The following is a 21,976-nucleotide window of genomic DNA, read 5'->3' as shown; positions in this document are numbered from 1 at the left end:
CAAGACCCTGTGTCTACAAAATAATTTTAAAATGAGCAAGGTATACTGGCATGTACCTGCAGTCCCAGCTCCTCAGGAAGCAGAGGCAGGAGGATTGCTTGAGCCCAGGAATTTGATGTTACAGTGAGCTGTGATCATTCCCTTACTCGCCAGCCTGGGCGACAGAGCAAGACACTATCTTAAAAAAAAAAAAAAAAAGAATGTAAAAGATGGAGACTTTACATCTTTTGTATTAACCTGGATGGAGGTGGAACACATTCTTCTCAGTAAAGCATCACAAGAATAGAAAAGCAAGAAGCCAATGTATTTTATTCTAATATGAAGGCAGTAGATGAGCTAACACAAGGGAGGTGGTAGGAGAATAAGCAAGTGGGCAGAGGAGAGGAGGGGGGGTGGGAGGTCACGGTATGTGGCAGATCTCTTGGGGGCGAGATGCAATTATAAGAGGGACTTTATCTAACAAATGCAATCAGTGTAACCTAATTCTTTGTACCCGCAATGCATCCCAAACAATAAAAAAATAATAAAAAAGAACATGAAAAACTTCAAGCTTTTGAGATACTCACTAATTGTTTACTAGTTTGATGGGAAGCGGTGTGGGGATGGGTACACAGTAAGTGGGTAAATGTCAAAAGTGGATTAATATCAAAAGAAACATATGCAAGAAAGAATATTCCAGTACAGAGGACCGGTAAAATAGCCCCCAAAGGATCTCTGGTATGACAATTTTTGGTAGCCGGAGAATTTTTTTCTCTTAGAAAAGAGATTTTAATTTTTAAAATAAATATCTTCACTTTGGTTAATACTACACAGATATAGAGGCTTTTATGGTTTGTCTGTCTGTTTTTACTATTAATTATGTTGCTCTAGTTCCAAATGTGTTCCCTTGCTGTAAAGAATCGTTACAAAGCTTGTTCTTGGGTACTTTCTCTTCCATTCTTGAGATACTTTACTAAGAAGAATATGTTCCAGCTCCATCCATGTCAACATGAAAGAGGTACCCCAATGTACTCAGCCCTACTATGAGACTAATTTAGGGTTTTCACATGAAAGCTATAACCCAGTTACAACCTAAGAATAGGGGGAAGGGGGAAAGGGAGGGGAGGGAGGGGGAAGGTGGGTAGAGGGAAGGGGATTGGTGGGATTACACCAGCAGTGCATCTTACAAGGGTATATGTGAAACTTGGTAAACGGTCTGTGAAGCTAGTGAATGATGCCCCATGATCATATCAATGTACACAGCTATGATTTAATAAAAAAAAAAAAACAAAGCTTGTTCTTGTATATCACCCAGACTGGCGACCTCAGACCGCAGAGTCTGCTGTTGCTTCTTCGTGGGGAGTGCTTTCCCTGCCATGCTTTGTTTGGGGATCCTCTGGGGGTAGCACTCTAGGGTGGTGAATGCCATCCTTGTTTACAGGGGTAGGACAAAGAATAATTTAATGCTACCTAAGAGGGAAGGCAGTAAACCAATGCCCTGTTTCCATTGCTGTTGGAAAAAGAACAGCAAATGACAGCAACACTGAATAGCTTGATTCTTGCGAGGTATAAATTACCCAGCGGAAGAGATGTGTTGAGAAGGAAAGTGAGGATTTGATCTCTGCCTTTCAGTTTTTAGTCATTGTCAACCACAAACTATAAAAGTTGGCTCAGCAAATGTTGGCTTCATCCTGGATACTAGGGAGCAAGCCAGGAGGCTTTTTTCTTCCCCTTCTAACTTGCTCAGGATTGGTCTTCTAAGGATATGTTTACATTGGTGAAAAAAGTGAGAGGGCTGTAGTCATTTTGCTACAGTAGGTTCTTCCAACTGTGGGTTGGGCCCTAGTAGGGGGTAATGAAATCAATTTAGCAAGTCATTACTAACTTTTCCAAAAATGAAATAGTACATAGAACAGGGTAGAATAGAAAACATACAAGTGCAACCTGGAGGCAGGGCACTGTAGAGCTTTTGTCTCAGTAGGATGTACATATACACATAGGTATATAGAGGTATGTGCGTCACAGGTTAAAACAGACTTTTTATTGTCAATCATGGTCAAATAATTAACTTCTGGGAATTTATTACATTAGAGGCTTTTTTTTCCAATTTCATGAGAATAGTTTTGTATTTAGAAAATTTTCCAAAGGGTTTGTTTTGAATTAAACAGGTTGTCCTTTTGAATTTGATGTTGAAGTGAGCAGGAAAAGCCTTCATGTTGATACGGACAGTTATAATTTTCTTGCTGATCGACTGCAAGTAGAAAACAAATTGGGCTTATCTGAATCTGTCTTTATTATGGATCTATATTGAAAAGCAACACCTCTTTTCAAATGTCAGATAGAAAACAGCCCAAAGTAAGAAAACGACCATAGGAACATTCAAATGCCAACTCAGGAGTCACCAAACTTTGAAAGACAGATGACTTGTGGTAATAACTATATACCTACTTGCCAAGGATTGGAATTAAGAATTTTCCAAACAATGAAGTCACTCATAGTTGATTGTGATGACCTGCTGATTTTAAAATTTTACTATGACAATTTGATAATAGAGTAAGTTTTCATGCAAGCGAAGTTTTGTCTCCTAATTCAGCTTAATTCAAATCTGTTAATTTGCTTTGAGTTAACATTACATGGATTCATGAACTTGGGGAAGATCTGGCTAGTAATCAAACTGTATGTAAAGAAATTTTCCACATGTGGAAAACTTACATATAAACACCTGTATACAGATCATATTAGCATGTAATGCATTTTTGCCAAACATACCCATTCCTTGTACTTCATCTTTATAAAACTAAAGACCAATCAATACAATAAATAAAAATAGTAGGTCTAAAAAAGTATGAAAGCAGAGATGGCATAAAAGTCTCGTCTTGAATCAATTGGCAGGGGCTGTCTGCAGAGCTGTTTGAGAAGAATTTGGAGATTGCATTTGGAGTCAACAGTAAGAAAAGGTTGCATTGGATTAGTAATATCAGTGATGAATGCGGGAGGGGTCGGTGATGATATCTATGCCTTCTGTTTATCTTGGATGTTTTCAGTTTAATAAATCTTTATGGTATCTTGGAAACATGAGTTGCTTCCTCCATTTTATAGAGGAAGGGAAAGGAATAGCAAATGGATGTTACCCAGAGTTAAACCTCTCGGCATCTCTTGCTCTTGTTTTATTTCTGTTCATGTTTATCTAGAATATTTGTTTAGGTTGTGTCTCATAAGTGTTTATATCTGTCTAGTCCTTTTTCATTACCACTGTTACATTTTTGATCCTCATTAAAGAAATTGTAATAGAAGCTGTCTAGGTGGCTTCCTTTTTCCTGGTGCTTCAAACTTTTTGATAGGATCGGGGACACAGACTCCATTGAACAGTGTGAAAGCTGTGTGCTGTCTCAGGAAATGGAGCACTTGTACAAACTTCTATAAATTAGTTAAAGAGATTGTGAATTCCCAGAGGTCGACATTTAATTAATTACCCCTATTCCAGTTTGTCTTTCTTTAATCTGTCCCTCAAATTTCTATCAGTGTAATATTTATATGCACAATTTTGGACCATGTTACTCTTTGCTCAGAACCGTTATGTCTCCTATTGCCTTCAGAACAAAACTCCAGTCTGCGGGGATTAGAATCCAATCTTTCAAGCTCTGCCCCCATTTCTACCTTTGCAGCCTTATTGCCCACTTTCTATCCCTGCTTCCCCTGAACAAATGTGCAACCTTCTAAGCCAAACCAGAATACTTGTGGTTCCCTCAATATTTCCTGCACTTCACCTCCACAGTTGCTGTGGCCTGGACATCCTTCCCCTTGCTCTCGCCTAATGGGGCCCTTTCTAACCTCTGGGCCCAGTATCTGATCTCATGCTCAGTTATTTTTATGCATGTAGCACTTGGCACTGCATGACACCTTGCGCGGTGCCTCTCACATCATGATGGCATATTCAGCTGTTTGCCTGCACATCCTTCCCTTGACCTTGCCCTCAGCACTGAGGGGCTGCCTTCTGAGGTTTGTGCCTCCTCTTGGTTAAGCCTGTGTAAGCCTTTGGGGGAAGACTGGAAAACTGAAGGCAAGAGAAGCCAGGATGTTTTTTCTCTGCTCTCTCTAACTCAGGCAGTATCTCTGACAACAGTCGTGTCTTGGGCTACTACTGGAGGCACCATGAACTTTCAGCTTCTGCTGAGTGACCTTGACTCCTGGCTCCAGTGTGAACACCTCCATTCCCATCCTAATAGCTTAGGGGTTTACTGCCTTGTGCTCTCCTGTTTAACTTCACATCATTTCGTTCACCTTAAATACTAAGACTAGAGTACATTTTTTTGGATGAACCTTAACTGATGTAGCTGGTGTTTGGTGGACATTTGCTGAATTTTATTACCTAATTTTAAACCATCTACCTAAGAGATGTGGGCATCTCTTTTTTGAGTTCAACAGGGGTAAGTCCTGTATGGCTTATTTAGTACATAATAATATTACTTGGTGTTACCTGGAGTAGTAACAAACTACCCCAGAACTCAACAGTTTTAAACAGTTAGCATTCATTAGCTCATAAGTCTAAGGGTTGGGTAGGTGATTCTTCCAGCTCTAGCTGGGTTTACTCATGCATTGGTGGTCAGCTGCGTGTCAGCTGGGCGACTCTGTTCATCTTGGTGGCTTTCTCATATCTACCGGTTTGGCTGGTCTAGGCTGACCTAGAGTGGCCTTGGTGAAGACAAGTGATATGAGTCAACTCCACTATAGATTTCTCAGCCATGGGGTAGCTCAGGCATGTTCTCATGGAAACCACAGAAAAGCGAGACAAAAAACTTACACACATAATTTTTTTGAACTTCTGTATGCAGCACGTCTGATAATATTCCATTGTCCAAAGCAAGTCACTTGGCCAAAAACAGAATCAAAGGAGACAGGAAAATAGATGCAGTCTTCTCCCTGAGAGGAACAGCAAGGTTACATGATAAAAGGGTAAATGCAGGGAGGAATGAAGCATTGTGCCTATTGTTAACAATACTGTATTGTGTACTTAAAAATTTGCTAAGAGGGCAGGTTAAGTATGGAAGGAAAGGAGGGAGAGAGGGAGAAAGGCAAAACTAGAAAAAAAAAAATCTGTATTGGCAAAGCTTCCAAAAGCACAGCCAAAAGAAAAAGAATGTGGGGTGGCACCTGTGGCTCAAAGGAGTAGGGCGCCAGCCCCATATGCTGGAGGCAGCGGGTTCAAACCCAGCCACCACAGCCAAAAACTACAAAAAAAAAAAAAAAAGTAAAAGAAAAAGAATGTGTTTATCTAAAAGATGTAACACATTGACATATCAATAAGCAAGTATCTATCAACCTAATCCAAAAAAAAAAAAAAAGAGCAAATTGTTGGAAGGAAGATAAGAACGAAGGAAGGAAAAAAGAGAAAAAGAAGGAAGAAATTCACAGAATAAGAAATACAAATAACTTTTAAACATGTGAAAAGATTCTCAATTTTATTTACCCCAAGACATATATGAATTCGAATTAGGATTCCATTTATCTGCTGTCAAGTAGATAAAAGTGATGTTCAATAACAATGTATTAGCAAAGGTATTGAAAAACAGGGCTTTTAGACAGAATTGTCTATGATTGAAATTGAATTGTTTTAATTCAATATGTTTCAATATGATTGAATTGTTTAGATTGAAATTCTATGGAGTCTAATTTGGAAACTTCAGTCAAAATATTTTTTTAAAGAATGCATTTCCATTGAATGGGAATTTGTTTCTTAAGATTTGTTGTATATATTAGAGTTGTCTTGAAAGTACCCAGCCATGTAAAATGAAAAATAGAGATAGATACATGTGACTCGTTACTTTCTGGACAGCTCTCATATTAACTTACCCAGGTGAGAACAGGCACTTGTGCAAGGCTATGCATTGTACTCCTGTTTGAAATAGCAGAAGAAAAGACTTTACTGGCTTTTAGTAAGTGTGATTACGATTTAATGATATAAGGGGATGCCATGAAACTATCAAAATAAAATTATAAAAGACTGAGTAAGCACTTAAAAAAGAAGAGGATGTAGGCCATTCATACAATACAATCAGTCTGTCTCAGGTTCCATAAGACTTGATGAGAGATAGGAGACTAATTATAGATAGATTAATAAATAGATAGAATTAATTTTTGTCATAGTATTAACCTATTAAAATTAAATATAATGTTATTTAAATTTAAACTTAATTTAAATTTAAACCCATAAAAACCCTGCCATAAGATATGCATTGTGTATTTTGTAGGTTGTTCTATGCAGTTTTATTGGTACAAAGTTACTATCAAAAAAATAGACTAGTAAAGAGCCATTTATAAATAACATATTAATAAACCAAGTTAAAGGCACTTTATTTATCCTTTAACCTTCAATTTGCATTAATTGGGAGCAGTCATGGGAAAGAGTGCCAACTTCACTTGGGTCAGATGGCTTAAGAAAATGAACTGTTTCATGCCCAGAAATAAATGTATTCCAAATATAAATATGAATCAGTTACAAAACAGATTCTTTTGAAACTACAAAATAACCACACTGTTAATATATTTGTGCCCCAATTAAAAATGTGTCAAGAACACACATTCCGAGCTAAAGTTGTCCCAGGGAGTGAGTCTCATTTTTGCTTTGAATCTTGTGTAAACGAAACTGGGCAGTCTCCTTTGAGCCCACAAGCAAATTCACAGCTCCCTGTTTTCTAAAGAGAAGAAGAATTAAAAATGGCTATATTTAAATTGGACGTGTTTGAGCCTTGGCCTTGCTGCTTAAAATTTCCTTCATCACAAGGAAATGACTTTGAATTTGTCTACTGAAGAACTCTAATTTGGTTTGTTCTCATTGTGAGGCACACCATGGAAAAGATGCTGTGTGTCCGGATTACAGCAAAGTTTGGAAGCCGCCTCGGTGGTGCTGTGTGTCAGCTTTCTTTTCAGCAGTTTTAGCTTTAAAACTTGAACCTGTTCTTAGTCATTTAGACCAAGACCCCTGACATCAGATGGACTGGGTGCAATTCCTGGCAGGCCTCTTTACTGTGTGACGTGGGGAAAAATGTTTAACTGTTCCCTGCTCCTCCTTTCCTCTTCTGGAAAGTGGGATTATTAATAATACTTACCTCAGGTGATCATTGTGAAGGTTAGATTATGTGAAATTAAGCAAAATAATTAGCACAATTCATAAAATGTGCTTCATAAATGTTACCTATAAAAATATTTATTATTATTTATTACATGGGAAATTTTAGGTATTCACAGAGTCAGGTGAATAAGTCATCCTATTCTTCAAAGTCTAAATCAAGATTATATTCTAAAAAAAATACAGAAAATTCCAATATCTTTTTTATGCAAAAGGCACTGTTTTTAGATATTAATGTCAGGGATATTTGGTGTATATTTACACATAACTGCCATAAAACCATAACAACAGTTACAAACACAGATTTTTTTCCTGGCTTTATTAATTTAGTCTTTGAGAATGCCTTTAGAACATGCTTCCTAAGGGCGCTGGTCTTCAGCCTCAAGCTATCAGAGCAGGTGTCCTCAAACTATGGCCCACGGGCCACATGAAGCGGTGTGAATTGTATTTGTTCCCGTTTTGTTTTTTACTTCATAATAAGATATGTGCAGTGTGCATAGGAATTTGTTCACAGTTTCTTTTTTTTAAACTATAGTCCGGCCCTCCGACGGTCTGAGGGACAGTGAATTGGCCCCCTGTTTAAAAAGATTGAGGACACCTGTATCAGAGTTTCTGCTTGTCTAGCAAACAGTGAGATGAAGTTCAAGATATTGGATTTGAAGGTTTATGAAAAGAGCTGTGAAGAAAGATTTTGAAGAAAAAAAGATAAATGCAATGCCACCATCTTCCTTCATATAGTTTTAAAAAGGAGGAAAATGACTAATAAGCAAGTCCCTTTTTAATAAATATGTCTTGCCTTTCAACATACTGAGCATTCACCCGGCATGGAATCTTGGCGTGGAAGAGCCACTGTCCACACAAAGCAAGGTAGCGTCTTCTGAAGCTCAGAGTGGAGTAGAAGAAAAGATTTCATATGCACACTTCCGTATGCATGCCCACACAAAACCAGCAATCGCTTTAATGATATAACAAGTGCATTTATGGTGCCATAAACATTGGGTGTCGGGTGAAAAGCCAGTGACTGATTGTGTATTTACTCCAGGCCGCAGTTAAAGGGATGCACTGTTAGGATCAGCGTGGTGAGAGCTCATGTTACAAATGTAGAATAAGGTAAATTAAAACACTGAGTTATACATGTAGAATAAGGTAAATTAAAATGCTCACGTTGTTCCTTGTCCTGGATACACATTTATGCATGTGAATGTAAAACAAACATTATTATCTGGAAAGATACAAACCAATTCACGGTCTAGGCTTGGTGTGGCGTTGTCAAGGAGATTATAGCTATGCTTGCTTTTTTCTAATAATAAGAGCAGAATTATGGCAAAATGCTAACAATGGCCCATTCTGGGTAGTAGGAACCTGGACGTTTGTTCCGCTAACCTGCAGTTTTCTATAATTTCTAAGTTCCCCACAACAACAAAAATTGTGAGTTCCCAGTTAGTTGAAAAGCAGCTTTTTGCTTGTTGTGCAGAGAGCTGGAGACATCCTCTGTGCTGTGAGCAGATGCCCTGGTGTGTGTGGCCACCTTTCTCATCTGGTTTATACCTATGGGAAGTGTTCTGGACATGATTGTACTTAATACAATCTAGATAGCTCCGTAGCTTCAGGCTTGGGTGCGTCCCACGATGAAAATCCTGCCGTGTCCCCCCTGGTCTCATCTGGCTCAGTTGCAGGTTTTTATGTGAAGACCTATTCTGGGAGCCATTCTCTGAGATGAAGCTAGGCTCTCTTTAGCACAAGATATCTACATGGTTTGAGATTCACGTTGGCCTTTTAGTCATCTTTACGGGCTGGGAATCCAAAGCTTTTGGGTCTTATCCCTGAAACTCCACAGAAAAGTAGGTCTTTGGACTTCACAAAGCTGTCCCATCCCTATAATGTGTTACTACAGTCCCTGTGTTAAGGTCCTTTTCCCTGAACCATCTCCCCTTTAGAATGAGATTTTATCCAAGCCTATTTGCATTTATTCAAAATCAGAGACAGCCCTGAAACCAGACCCTATTTAAACATAGAAATAAGAGCAGTTGCAGTTTAATCAAATGTTGGGGAACTTTAAAACAACAACAACTTATATTTATCTTCTTGTGTTTCCTTTTTTCCAGATCTGCAGTTTCCCTCCTGGTGGCCATCCTGCATGGGTGCCAAGTTCCACACAGGAGTTAGTGAATAAGAAGGTCAGATGCTGGGCTTGTCTTGACTATTTGCAGACTCGTCACTTTGCTGTGCATTGTCCCTTTTTAGCATTTTGGGAATTATCTTCTAATTTGTGGTGTTGCTGCTGCTGTTATTTAACATAGTTCTGAACTCTGTTCAAAGAAATATGAGACTTTAAATGGGCTTTAAAAACACGACAGAGAAGAAGAATGCTACAAATTCACTCCGGGAAAGAAGGCTAATGAGTGAGAGGCAGGCGTCTGTTTCTCAGCTGTGCTCAGTGAAGATCCGACAATCCTATCCCGCGTGTCTTTTCCTTGCGAACTGAAAGTCGGTGCAATAATTAGATGTATCAGAGTGCAGGCACCTGGGCAGTAATGATCCACTTCCTTTACTGTCAAATCTCCTGACTTCTCCTTTTGGCCCCTAGGTGTTTGGTATTAGCAACCAGACTATTTGGATCACTGGTTTAGAATTTGGAATCCAATTTGTTTGCATTATTGAAACAACACAGATTCAGTTTGCCTCTCTGTCTTTACGGTTGTGTCAGCACTTCACTTTCTGTGTTTATTATTTTTAGCAGTGTAAAAGCAAAACCAGGAAAAAATGGCTTTCTGGCGATAAGGGGACATTCAGGCTTGGCCAGGGTCTGGGGCAGTCTATGGAAATGCTCACTGGCTGCTGGAGTCGGGGCCTTTGAATGCTGTCTTTGTGCCTCCCTTTGCCCATGGCCTCTGGCCTACTGTCTAGGCGCCTCGGTTGGAGTGGTGCTATCTGATTGTGACCAGTACTAGTATTACAGAGCTCCGTGCCCAGGACCTCCCTCGGGGCCCCAGTCTGGCTGCCTCTGTCTCCCAGCCCTCCCTTGAGGGGACCAGTCACAGCTCTCATATCAGAAAACACTATTTGTAACTTATAGAATGTTCGAGGAAAAGGATTACTAAGAATCTTCGAGACCTATGTTCTCTCTCTCTCTTTTTTTAAACAAATAACTCACCCCTTTTCCCAAGTAAAATCTTACAGTGAATCACAATGTGTAACACACAGAGAAGGCTCGTGCCAGCCCCCTCCTCAGCCTCTTCTTCTTCTTCATATGCCCCTAGTCAAAGTGACCTGGGAGGTCCTCCACTCTTATCAGGATACCTAGGGCATCTCTGAATACTTGCACACTATTCCTGCAAGGCAGTCCCCACAATTTACAGATAAGGAAACTAAAGGGAGATTTCTATAGATGCTCAAAACCGGAGGCATTACCCACAAAAGAGTGGGTCCTGTATTCATCCATTTTTATATAGTTCTAGAAAAGGATTAGCTAATCTGCAGTGATAAGAATCAAAATAGTGATTACCTCCAGGAGAAGAGGGGGTTGACTGACAGGGAGCTTGATGGAATTTTCCACAGTGCTAGAAATATTGTATATCTTTCTAGGATGTGTGGGCTATATACCTTTCCCAAAACTCATCTGTGCATTTTACTCTAGTAAGCTATACTTCCACTAAAAAAATAAAAAAGCAAAGATAGAGGTAAAGCAAAAAATACATTAGGCAATTAGTGATTGGAAATTCTGGGGTGAGATGTTTGATTTTGATGAACTTTCTTGAAGTTATGAGGGCTATTTATTGAGTCAGGTCTAGGGTCATTGTGCAAAGTTTCTGAAGATAAGTAACCCTCCTTTTCTTCGAAGACTATCATTGTTCAGTAATCAGCAAAAAGAGAAAAAATATGTATCAGTGAATTGAAGACAGTGGAAGCACTGAATACTCTTTGGAATCTTTCAGCCTGTAATGTGGTTACCGTGTGATATGTAGAGGTTCTTTTTTTTTTTTTGAGAGAGAGTCTCACTATGTCACCCTTGGTAGATTGCCGTGGCATCACAGCTCACAGCGACCTCAAACTCTCGGGCTTAAGCAATTCTTTTGCCTCAGCCTCCCGAGTAGCTGGGCGCCCGCCACAACGCCCAGCTAAACATGGGGGGTTCTGAGAGCAGAGATGCACAACGTTTGATTCTACTGACCGTGGAGGCCAAGAATCTTGCCCCCTCTGCTGTGTGGCAGCTGGAGTGCCAGGAGCCTGGGAGCGGCACCACTTTCCAGATGGGAGTCTCTGCTGGGAGGAATGCTGGTGCATGGGAACAATCCAGGTTACTCACCCACACAGCAGGACTTTTGTCTGCTTGGATATTGGGCTTCTTTATCAGATTTCACGTGTATAAAGAATTCTACAGGTGAAAAATATATGACAAACATTACACATGTTATGTGTCCATTCTGGTGTATATCATTTCCTTAGTCACTCAGATGATGTGGAATTCTACTCCTTAACCACACTGGGCTTTTGCCTCCTAAGCTTGTGCTGAAAGACAGGGTCTCGGGCTGGTACACTCTGGACCATTGTGCAGGGTCACACTGATCTGGACTCATCCTAAGAGTTATGGACAGTCTTGGCTTCCACCACCCCTTCTCTAAAAGAAAAGTCCCTCTCAAGCCGCTTTCCAGAATTTTGATGCAATCAGGGATATTGTAAAAAGAAAAAAAAAGAAAGACCAAAATAAACTTGGGGGCCTCTGGAGGCGCTGGGCAAGTAAGTGTTCATTGTTGGTTGTTCGTCCAAGGCTGTATTGATCATCACCTAGAGAAATGAGATACCAGAGAGAGACCCTTTCCTGCAGAGGCCCCAGAAGATGCCATTTTCTTAAATTTTGGATTGCATCTTATTCAATGATCTCTTTGTCACAGATATAAACCCCATTTTTGTCATGCATTCGTTTGACATGCACTATTAATAATACTCATCAAATTCTTCATAATTTTTTAATTCTTTGTTCCTACTCATCCACATATTTTTTAATGATCTATAAAATGTAAGATTCTTTCACCCGAGTGGAACTTCTGAAGGCCGAGGTTGAAAGTCAGGCCTTTGGTGCTATCAGTCTTTCTCCTTTCAGCAAGTATCCAGTCCTGTCAAATGACTGGCCTTGTATCTATATCTTTGCAGTGGGGCATTTTGACCTTCCAAACACCCCTTTCCTCACCCTCAAATACTTTGAAACAACATTATTTACATTTTTCTATTCGTGTGTTTTAGAAGTCAGGCAGTAAAGTGGAAGGTAATTATTGTGGCTGAAATAGAGCTAAGGACATAGGCAGGGCAGATGCGACCCTGGGACCAACTCTTGTTGTTTAGAGTCTGGTGGAAAAAATGGTGCAGGAAGAGCAAGGAAAATGTTTTTGGAAAGGAAATGATGACAGTGTTAAGAAATGGCAAGAAAGGGTCATGTGGAGCCTAAGAAGGAAGGATTTGAAGGTGCTCACGTGTTTCAGCCTTTGAGGCTGTATTATTTTTCTTCAGAAAAGACAAACTGTCTACTTACTTGAGTGATTTCCCAGCCAAGGGCCAAAGCCTATTTCACTCACAACAAGGATCCACATTAATGCAAATTTAGTTCACTAATGAAGCTCTGGTAAAACTGAATCATCTGTAAAAAAGAACATTTTAAATAACCAGGACATTTTTTAACCCACACAAACCATGCTTTGCCTGCAAATGCACACAAATTTCCTAATCAAACCAAATTTAATTTAGCAAGAGATTTTTTTTTTCTCCAAACCGGTTTAGTTTAATGTGCATGAGAACAGAAATGAAATTACACAATGTAAGAGTTTGAGGCGAATTTGCCTTTCTGCAATTCCATTTGAAAGGACTTGTTTCAAGTCATTAAGAGTCAACTTAACCAAATGGAAAATACCAGGACATAAATTATATGTCTTCTCCATTCCAGTAAATTTGGGCAAGTGATCTTCCTGGAGCCAACCTTCGTGAGGCTTCTTTCTTTGCTTGCTTGCTTGCTTTTTCTTTCTTTCCTTCTTTCTTTCTTCCTTGGTCAAGTGGATAATGCAACATGTGTATAGTCAGATTTCAATTATTCAGAAGAATGAAAAGGAGAATACAATGTCAAGAATTGAAGTCCAATCTACTGACATTTTCTTCCCATTGACTATTTTTCGAGCAGCAACCTGAACCTTTTCAACCACCAACCTGCTTGCCAGAGCTGTTTACAAGTGAGAAAATTTCCTGGTTTGTGTGTTATCTTCTTTTCTTTCCCCTATTTTCTCTGTTGGTGCTATTGTGTTATTAACATACACTTAAAAGAAAAATAGCAAATACATTAATGTGCATATCATACTCATTCTTGGTTCCCAGAAAAGGAAAGTGAGAGCAAAATGATTAGGAACAACGCCTTGTCACACTGGCAGGGCTGGGCTTTCATTCATATCTTTCTATCTGTAAGCCTCTGTTCTTTAGAATAGCAGCCATGAATCAAAACTTATCAACACATTACTGTGGCTGAGTTGGGGAAACAGCTAAATTTGTAAAGAGAATTAACTATTATTTGGGGTCTACCTATGACAGAAAACCATAAATAACAGTGAGTTAAATACAGAAAGGCTTGTTTTTCTCTCCACATCAGGGGGAGGGTTCTACAATCATCAGGAACTCAGTACCTTATCTATTATGCTACACTGCTATTCTTAGCATATGACTTTATCTCCAATGTTTCCTCATGGCTCAAGATGACTGCTGGGGTTCTAGCCTTCATGTATAAATTCCAGGCAACAGGAAAGATGGGAGAAAGAGAGTAAAAGGCACCCATTACCTGCTATGTGTTTCATCTTCAGGGGGCCTTACCAGGGTACCCATCCAACACTGTCTACCTACAGTTTCATCTACTGTCTCCTGGTTGCAAAAGAAGCTGGAAAAGGTAGTAGAGTGTCCTGCCACTCAGAATAAAGTGGGACTTGGTTATGAGGAATACTGTGGAGGCATCTAGCAGACCTGGTCATAAACAATTACTGGAGGTTCCCCACTTATGAATGGTCGGTGGGTACCTTAGGGAGACTGATCTTGTATCAATAGCCAAGAGCATGAGGGAGTAAAAAAGAGAAGGAATGAAATGTAGTTTTGAGGACTTGGCTTGTGGGGACAAGCTTTGGTGTGATAGCATCACAGAGAGCAGATAGAGATATGTGATAGAATTTGTAAAGAGTGAATTAACTCAGAATGTGTTCATTAATTAGCTGCTATTCAAAGTTGTATTTAAACAAATGCATGTAGACACACGTGTGTGTTTGTATAAACACATTATGTGTGTGTGCATATACATATATATATACACACATATGCATGCATACAACAGAAACGACATACAACAAACAATAACAAACTTTCCCAGGGCTGCATACCACCAGTAGCAATGGTTTTTAAACTTCAGTATCCCTTAGATTCAGCTGCAAAAAGAAAAGATAACAAAGGGTGTTGGATTACGAAATTGTGAAGAGAATGAGAGGAAGAGAAGTTGTAAAGATAACGAGTATAACATTATAAGGAGCAACTCTAGAGAAAGTGGGAAAGTCAGCATGGGGGAGGAACCAGTTAAGTTTTCATTCTCTTTTTCTTTCTTTTTTTTCTACCTTCTCTTCCTTTCTCCCTCCCTCTCTCCTTCCCTCCCTCCTTCCCTTCCTTCACTCCTTCCGTCTTTCTTCTCCACTTTCCTCTTCTTTATTCTCTTTTTTCTTTCATTTTTTAATTTTAGGAGGAGTACACCCGTGAGTTTGGTAATCATATATTTTCATAACATTTTCATTATGGTATCCTGGATGAGAATGAATTTGACCCCCAAGTCCTCATCATGACCCTTTTGTAAAACCAAAGGGCAGCAGGTAAAATTTTGTAGGTGACAAAATCAAGGAAATCAAGGCTTATCTCTGGCATTGGCAGGATGGAGTTAGAGCCGCCAGGGTACCTGTTCTGTGACTCCTGGTGTCCATGGTCCATGGCTCACCGGCACAGGCACGTATCCTTTGTGCTTGTAATCCACAGATTGGGCAAAAACAAATCCCTTGGTACGGCGTATATGACACCTTTAGCTTCAAGGCAAAATGTATTTTTTGTTCTAGATTTTAAAATCAGCTATAGTTGGATAAGTATAACGTGGTTTTCTGATTTTAATGCCCTCTGATCACATTTTGTAGAGCTCATGTGAGCCTATTTTTTCCCACCAAATCTTGGAAAGAGGCAAGTCCAGTTGGCATTGGCTGCTTGCTGCTCCAGATGTCTCCCCTTGCAGCTTGCTGGGGCAAGCGCTATGATTTCTGCTGCAACAGAAAAGTCTCTCATTAAAAAATAAATGCCTACACACTTACATAGTAAAAGTATAAAAACGTGCGTGGGAAAAACACACACCAACTGTGTGGTTAGTTTAGAGAGAGGAGAGAGAGAGGGAAGAGGGAGCTAGGTCAATAGCATTTTGTCATGTTTTTTATTCCTTATAGCAGTGGTTCTCAACCTTCCCAATGCCGCGACCCTTTAATACACTTCCTCAAGTTGTGTAAGCATAAAATTATTTTCATTGCTACCATAATTTTATGGTTGGGGGTCACCACAACATGAGGAATTGTATTAAAGGGTTGCAGCATTAGAAAAGTTGAGAACCACTGCCTTATAGAGAGATGAATCAAATACTGAAAACCTGAATAATGGGAACCTGGGTGTCGGCAATGTTGTTTTATGTACCCTTTGAATGTGTGAAATGTTTCATATTTTAACATTTTTCTTAAGTAAATGCCCTTAGAGGCAAAGTTTTTTAACAAACTGATTTCAAGAACTCTTTTTGTCCTCTATTGAGGATATTGCCTCTTTGCCCTTCTCATGGGTTGCAAATATGTTTTTCCAGTTTCTCATGTGTCTTTTCTCTAGCAGTAGATAGCTATTTCCTCCACCTAGAACACTCCCAGATCCCTGTTGGGTGTGCTCCTTCACTTGTTGCAAGTCTTGATCTGAATGTTATCCTCTCACTGAGGTCTACCCTGACCACCGTATTGAACACTCCAGCCACCCACTACAGGCAGCCCCAGCAGTCCTGATTCCCATGCCTTGCTCTTTCTTTTTACCACAGCACTTTTCACAGACATTATCATTTCCTTATTTTGTTGGTAGTCTCTATTCACTAAGATGTAAGTTCCTTTCCCCTACAGTTTTACTTTTTTTTTTTTTTTTTGAGACAGAGTTTCACTCTGTCACCCTGGGTAGAGTGCTGTAGCATCATAGCTCAAGGCAAACTCAAACTCTTGGGCTAAAGTAATCCCCTTGCCTCAGCCTCCCAAGTAGCTAAACCACAATGCTTGGCTACTTGTTAGAGATGAGATCTCACTCTTGCTCTGGCTGGTCTTGAACTCCTGAGCTCAGGCAATCCAGCCTCCCAGAGTGCTAGGATTACAGGCGTGAACCACCATGCCCAGCCCCCAGTTTTACATTTTAATTCATTTAAAGGTGTCAGTTAGGATTTGATTAGAGCCTGTCTAGTCTGTTCCATTGTCTACCGATTAACATTTTAAGCCCTTGCCATTAAGAAATGCCAACAGTCGGGTGGCCCCTGTGGCTCAGTCGGTGGGGTGCCGGCCCCATATACCAAGGGTGGTGGGTTCAAACCCGGCCCCAGCCAAACTGCAACCAAAAAATAGCCGGGCGTTGTGGCGGGCGCCTGCAGTCCCAGCTACTCGGGAGGCTGAGGCAAGAGAATTGCTTAAGCCCAGGAGTTGGAGGTTGCTGTGAGCTGTGTGAGGCCACGGCACTCTACAGAGGGCCATAAAGTGAGACTCTGTCTCTACAAAAAAAAAAAAAAAAAAAAAAAAGAAATGCCAACAGTCTTACAGCAAGTCTTTGGTTGAATTAGAAACAAAATTCAAATTTTGTATTCTTAAATATACCCATTAGAAGTGGGACAATGGGGGGGGGGTGTGTGTCCCTGAGCATTTACTCATATGAACAAAGTAGATCATCAAAAAATGTCCATCTCTTACACAAAGGCCTAATGACCTGCTTTATTGTAAACACAATTTTTCACAACTGTCAATTCCTATATTGTTTTGAATTCTTTTATGAACATTCTCCATGGCAGCCATTTAAGAAGACCACCTTAGTGATTAGACAGCTTCCTCTGGAAATGTCATACCAAGGTCCAACGATTTATGATTTGGGATTGCGCTTCTTGTGAATAATATATGGAACAGCTAGTTACCAACTCCCTTTGGAGAAACATGTTGCAAATAAATACTAAGCTTTTCTCTATGCAAAACACCAGGCTATGCCAAAGGGAGGTGTAGAAACTACAGCCAATCATACTTCCCTTAAGAAACTTACAATTAATTGGTGAGTCAAAATACATATACACAAAAAGGTAAACAATGAATTAATTCTTTACTGATACTTAGACTTTTGGCAATTCCAAATGAATGGGACAGATATATATTCAAGATGTTAACAGGAAAAGATGATAGTGGATTACGGTGACTTAGGAAACCTCTACTACGGGGATGAGCAATTGTATCAAGCTTAGAAGAATAAGTAGAATTGGACTTTAATAAAAGGAGATGGGAGAGGGAGAGTTATCAGTCTTAAAACTTCTTTCCAACACGTAGCAGGTTTTGTTGTTTTCTGTTGTCATTGTAGGCAATGGGTAATTTCATTTCTGTATTATTGCTACTGTATTATGGTTTAACATGTCTGAACATTTTTAACTTCTACTTCAAACGTTTAGCACACTAACATAGATTTAATCAATCAGGAAAATCTAGCAAGGATAATTATATTTAGACGGATCATCAAAAGATAACAGCAATGGCATATAAGAGTGAGTCATACAAAAAGAAGAAAGACAGCAGCAAGTTCTTTCATTTTTTTAAAACCATTTGCGATTAATTGAGAGTGGACCCAGTGCTTTCTTCAGGGCTGTTTTCCCTTTGAGAGGAAGCGTTTAATACAGCAGGCAGCCTGCCAGCCATTTGAGACCAATGTTAACAGTGGTGATGAACAACCCATCTCACTTCATCTGGAAACCAACATGTAGTAAGATTAATCTTTTCCTCACAGTGACTCTTTTATGAGAGTGATTAACAAATAGTAAATTCATCTGCCAGACTACATATTTAGTTTCTTTCTCTTCTACTGCTTTTTATTATTGTCTGTAAAAGGATGAAAGACCCCACTGGAAGCCGGAAGCAAGAGTTCAGTGTGAAGTCTGAGGAGATAGACCCTGCCTAAAAAGGAGCTTGCTGAAATCATCTGTTTCATTCATCTTATCTAGATGTTCCCATTAATCCCAAACACTATGATAGACATTTTGCATTTCTCATTTAATATTAAACAGTATAACACGTATTTTGCAGCAAAGTAGACATAGCTCTGGAATATGCGTATTATGAGAGTTTACCTACTTGATTTTCTGGCAATCAAGAGTAAGAAACCATCCAGCATCTCCCATTTAGCAACCAACAGGTTGGCTGCATGGAATTTGGTATTCTAGTTTGAGCTTGGCTTCAGTTCACTTATTTCTTGGATCCATGGACAACAGATCATGGCCACTTGACTAAATAATTCATACTGGTATTTAATTTGTTGTTAATGAAAAGTAACTATTTTGGTAGGCGGAGGGAGGGTGATTGGTGGGATTACACCTGTGGTGCATCTTACAAGGGTACATGTGAAACTTAGTAAATGTAGAATATGAATGTCTTAACACAATAATTAAGAAAATGCCAGGAAGGCTATGTTAACCAGTGTGATGAAAATGTGTCAAACGGTCTATAAAACCAGTGTATGGTGTCCCATGATCACATTAATGTACACAGCTATGATTTAGTAAAAAAAAAAGAAAAGTAACTATTTTCTCCACTAACATTTAAAGAGAGTGAAAGTTGAAAGTACAAAGTGAACATGTATGCAGTTTTCCGTATGTGGACTATATTTCACAATAAAAGAGAAGTGATATCTGATAACAACTAGCAACTAAGGAAAGGAACATGTTTATTTGGAAATGATGCCTTGGCCAGTGTGCCTGGAGGTAGAAAGATAAATCTCCAAGGGCTCTGGGTGAGAGGGGAAGTATTTTGCTGGATCCAAGGAGAGGTTTTGGTCGTTACTTCAAAGAGGAGAAGGAAAAAGAGAGGGAATAAATGAATGGATGGAAATGAATGAATGAATGATACTAGACAAAGCACAAGAGAAAAAGCAGAAGGCTGCAAAGTTAGTCAAGTGACACCTCTCCAGGACTCCCTTGGTCCTCAATAAAGAAGCTGAGATGTATGATGCTAGTAAATCTATTGTAGAAGAGACCTACCTTTGACTCAGGTTAACGTGGGGTGAAACTGAGGTATGTCAGGTACCGTAAGGGTGGTCTCTGAGGTGGCTTGGGATATTATAGAAATCTTTTAAGATAGGGGTTTTGGCCAAAGTGGATGGTGAGTGAGAAAGACGTAGCATATTGTGGTGGTTTTGAGCAGTGCTTAAGTTTTGGTGCTCATACAAACCACCAGGGAATCTTGTTAAAAATGCGAATTCTGCATTGAGGTGCAGGGCAGGGCCTGACACTCTAAATTCCAAACAAAGCTCCTGGGTTGATGCCCAGGGTGCTGGTCAACACACCATACTTTGGGCAGCGAAGTGGCGCCAGGACCAGATTTCCCAGATATAACTCCTAATTTTGCCACATATTATCTGTGTGACTCCAAAGAAACAATTCAACTTGCCTTTGCCTGTTTTCTCAGCCATAACATGGAGATAATATCTCGTAGTGTTGCTGCAAAAATCAAATGAGTTAACATAAGTAACATGCTTAGAACAGTGAGTGCCTGCCACGTAAAAGAACTGTATTAGCATGAGCTGCCGTTGCTGTTTATTATAATTACTTAGTTACTTGAAAATAAAGAAACCAATTCTATGCAGAGTTGAGAATTTCTTAAGACTCACTTGGACCTCGATGTGAGACAAAGGTAGGTTCAAGTCCAAGGTTTCTAATCCTTGGGATTAAATGACACCTGGTATGTCAAGCATGTGCTCTGCCACAGAAGACCATTCACTTTCTTCTGCCCTTGCTGTAAATTAAATTCCAAAACGTGCTAAAGTTACCTAGGCATGCACATTTAAATTTAGACTGTAGGAGGGTCATTTCTTTACAACGCAGAGGCTAACATGACCATTCAGGCAGTGCTTCGATCCTGCCCCTGTATTTTATAAGTACCTCGATTATAATCACCTTCTGTTGTAAATACATCATCAGGTGTCTGTGTCCCTCCCACTCAGTTGAGACTGGCTAGGATGGCTGATATTACTCATCTCCCGGCTCCTTCCAGCTGCCAGCAGCTGGCACAGTATTTGACTCATAGATGCACGTACAACTCGGTAGGGCACAAAATTATCTGCCTATAATCAAGGGAGGTAGAAAAGGCACACATATAAATGAGGATCACATAAAGACTTCCTTTTGACTCTGCATACTTTGTCATCTTTTTTAGAAGGCACCTACACCAAGGAATTGAGCGTCAGCATCAAATACGTGGCAACAGACATACTTGGAATCATACTGGTGTAGTGGAAGAATCTGCAAATGTTATGTTTGCCATACATATAAATTATTTTCATCCTACTGATCAGATATGATAAAAAAGAGATAGGTCCCACTTTAAGCAAACCTCACATGGGAGCATTAGTATTTACAGAACAGATAAATGGCGTAGTAAATATTTATTTAGCAAACTTTTTCTCTGCATAAGGATTCAAAATAGCAGCTTTGTAACCAGATCCTGAATAATCTTAAGATGCATTTTGCACTCAGCGTTCTTCTAGACCCAGCTGGGGGACGAGGGGGGCCCATTTGTAGAGATATTCTGGGAACAAAATAGCTACATATGCATTTGAAAAAAAAAACGAGGGGACAGTAGCTTTGATTCACTGATTGCTTTATTTCAAGATACTAAAATGGTTTGGGGATAGACTCCCAGACTTAATTTCTAAACCCTCCCATTTAGAAAAATGTCTGCAGTTGGTATTATGACTTCTGGAGTCTTTGAACAGAGGTCCTAGAGAGAACCTGCACTTGCTCATCATGCTGGCTGGTAATGTTCACAACCACACAGAATTGTAGGAGCCTGGACACAGGAGGTTTCTTGGAGATGAACTCCTTTGCTATTCAAAGTGTGCTTTGTGTGGCCAGTAGCATTGGCAGCCCTGGGGAGCATGTTAGGAATGTACAATCTCAGGGCCCACTCTAGGCCTAGTAAATCAAAATCTGCATTTTGACAAGATCCCCAGATGATTTTCATGCACAGTAAAATCGGAGAAGCCTGAGTCCATACTTAGGGCCCTGGCACTCCACATAGGGGGCTGCATTCTATGACTGTTGTTGCCCTAATAATACTCTGAGAAAACAGAACAGACCCATTAACAGTTCCTGTCTGGCTTGGCTTGGCTTGGCTTGGCTTGGGGAGCAATTGCTGTTTTAAAGAGTAGAAATGCTTCTCCCAGGAAGTGAAAAAGGGAACAGGATCCAAAATAATGTGCTTAGGAATTGTGGTTGCCTGGGGCCTGAGTATGTTAGAACAAGTCAACTCATTGAGGAAAATGTGATGGTAACTTCATTTGTGAGCCACTTAAAGCTCATCTGAATGACATTATTCTATGGAAACCCTCGACACCAATAGCCCTACTTTAGTGTTCTGAAGAGTAGGGAGCAGAATGAATGGGAGACAAGTAGCATGAATGTAATGCTCAGAAAAATGCACTTATGGCTAAATTCACTCGTGAGTTCTGCTATCTGTACCGAGCTGAGACTGACCCTTTTAATAGTATTCAGTGTTTGCAATGCAAAGGTGAAGGATATTCGGC

The 21,976-nt window shown here is 39.8% G+C and overlaps 1 protein-coding gene across 20 annotated transcripts in view; it reads left to right on the top strand.

Moving 5' to 3' along the window:
• Window positions 1–21,976, top strand: part of THRB (thyroid hormone receptor beta) — a 381,781-nt gene that overhangs the window by 152,867 nt on the left and 206,938 nt on the right. For 15 of the 20 annotated variants that reach the window (XM_053598954.1, XM_053598953.1, XM_053598958.1 and 12 more), the window contains one exon: window positions 9,211–9,282. The exons of the other annotated variants lie outside the window; for them this stretch is intronic. The gene's annotated coding sequence lies outside the window, so the exon portion shown is untranslated. The remainder of the gene's footprint in view (window positions 1–9,210; window positions 9,283–21,976) is intronic. 20 annotated transcript variants of the gene reach the window in all.

Source organism: Nycticebus coucang, chromosome 8, assembly GCF_027406575.1.
Source record: "Nycticebus coucang isolate mNycCou1 chromosome 8, mNycCou1.pri, whole genome shotgun sequence".
NCBI lineage: Eukaryota > Metazoa > Chordata > Mammalia > Primates > Lorisidae > Nycticebus > Nycticebus coucang.
The sequence above is the reverse complement of the archived record's forward strand: the minus strand, read 5'-3'. Positions and strand labels throughout refer to the sequence as shown.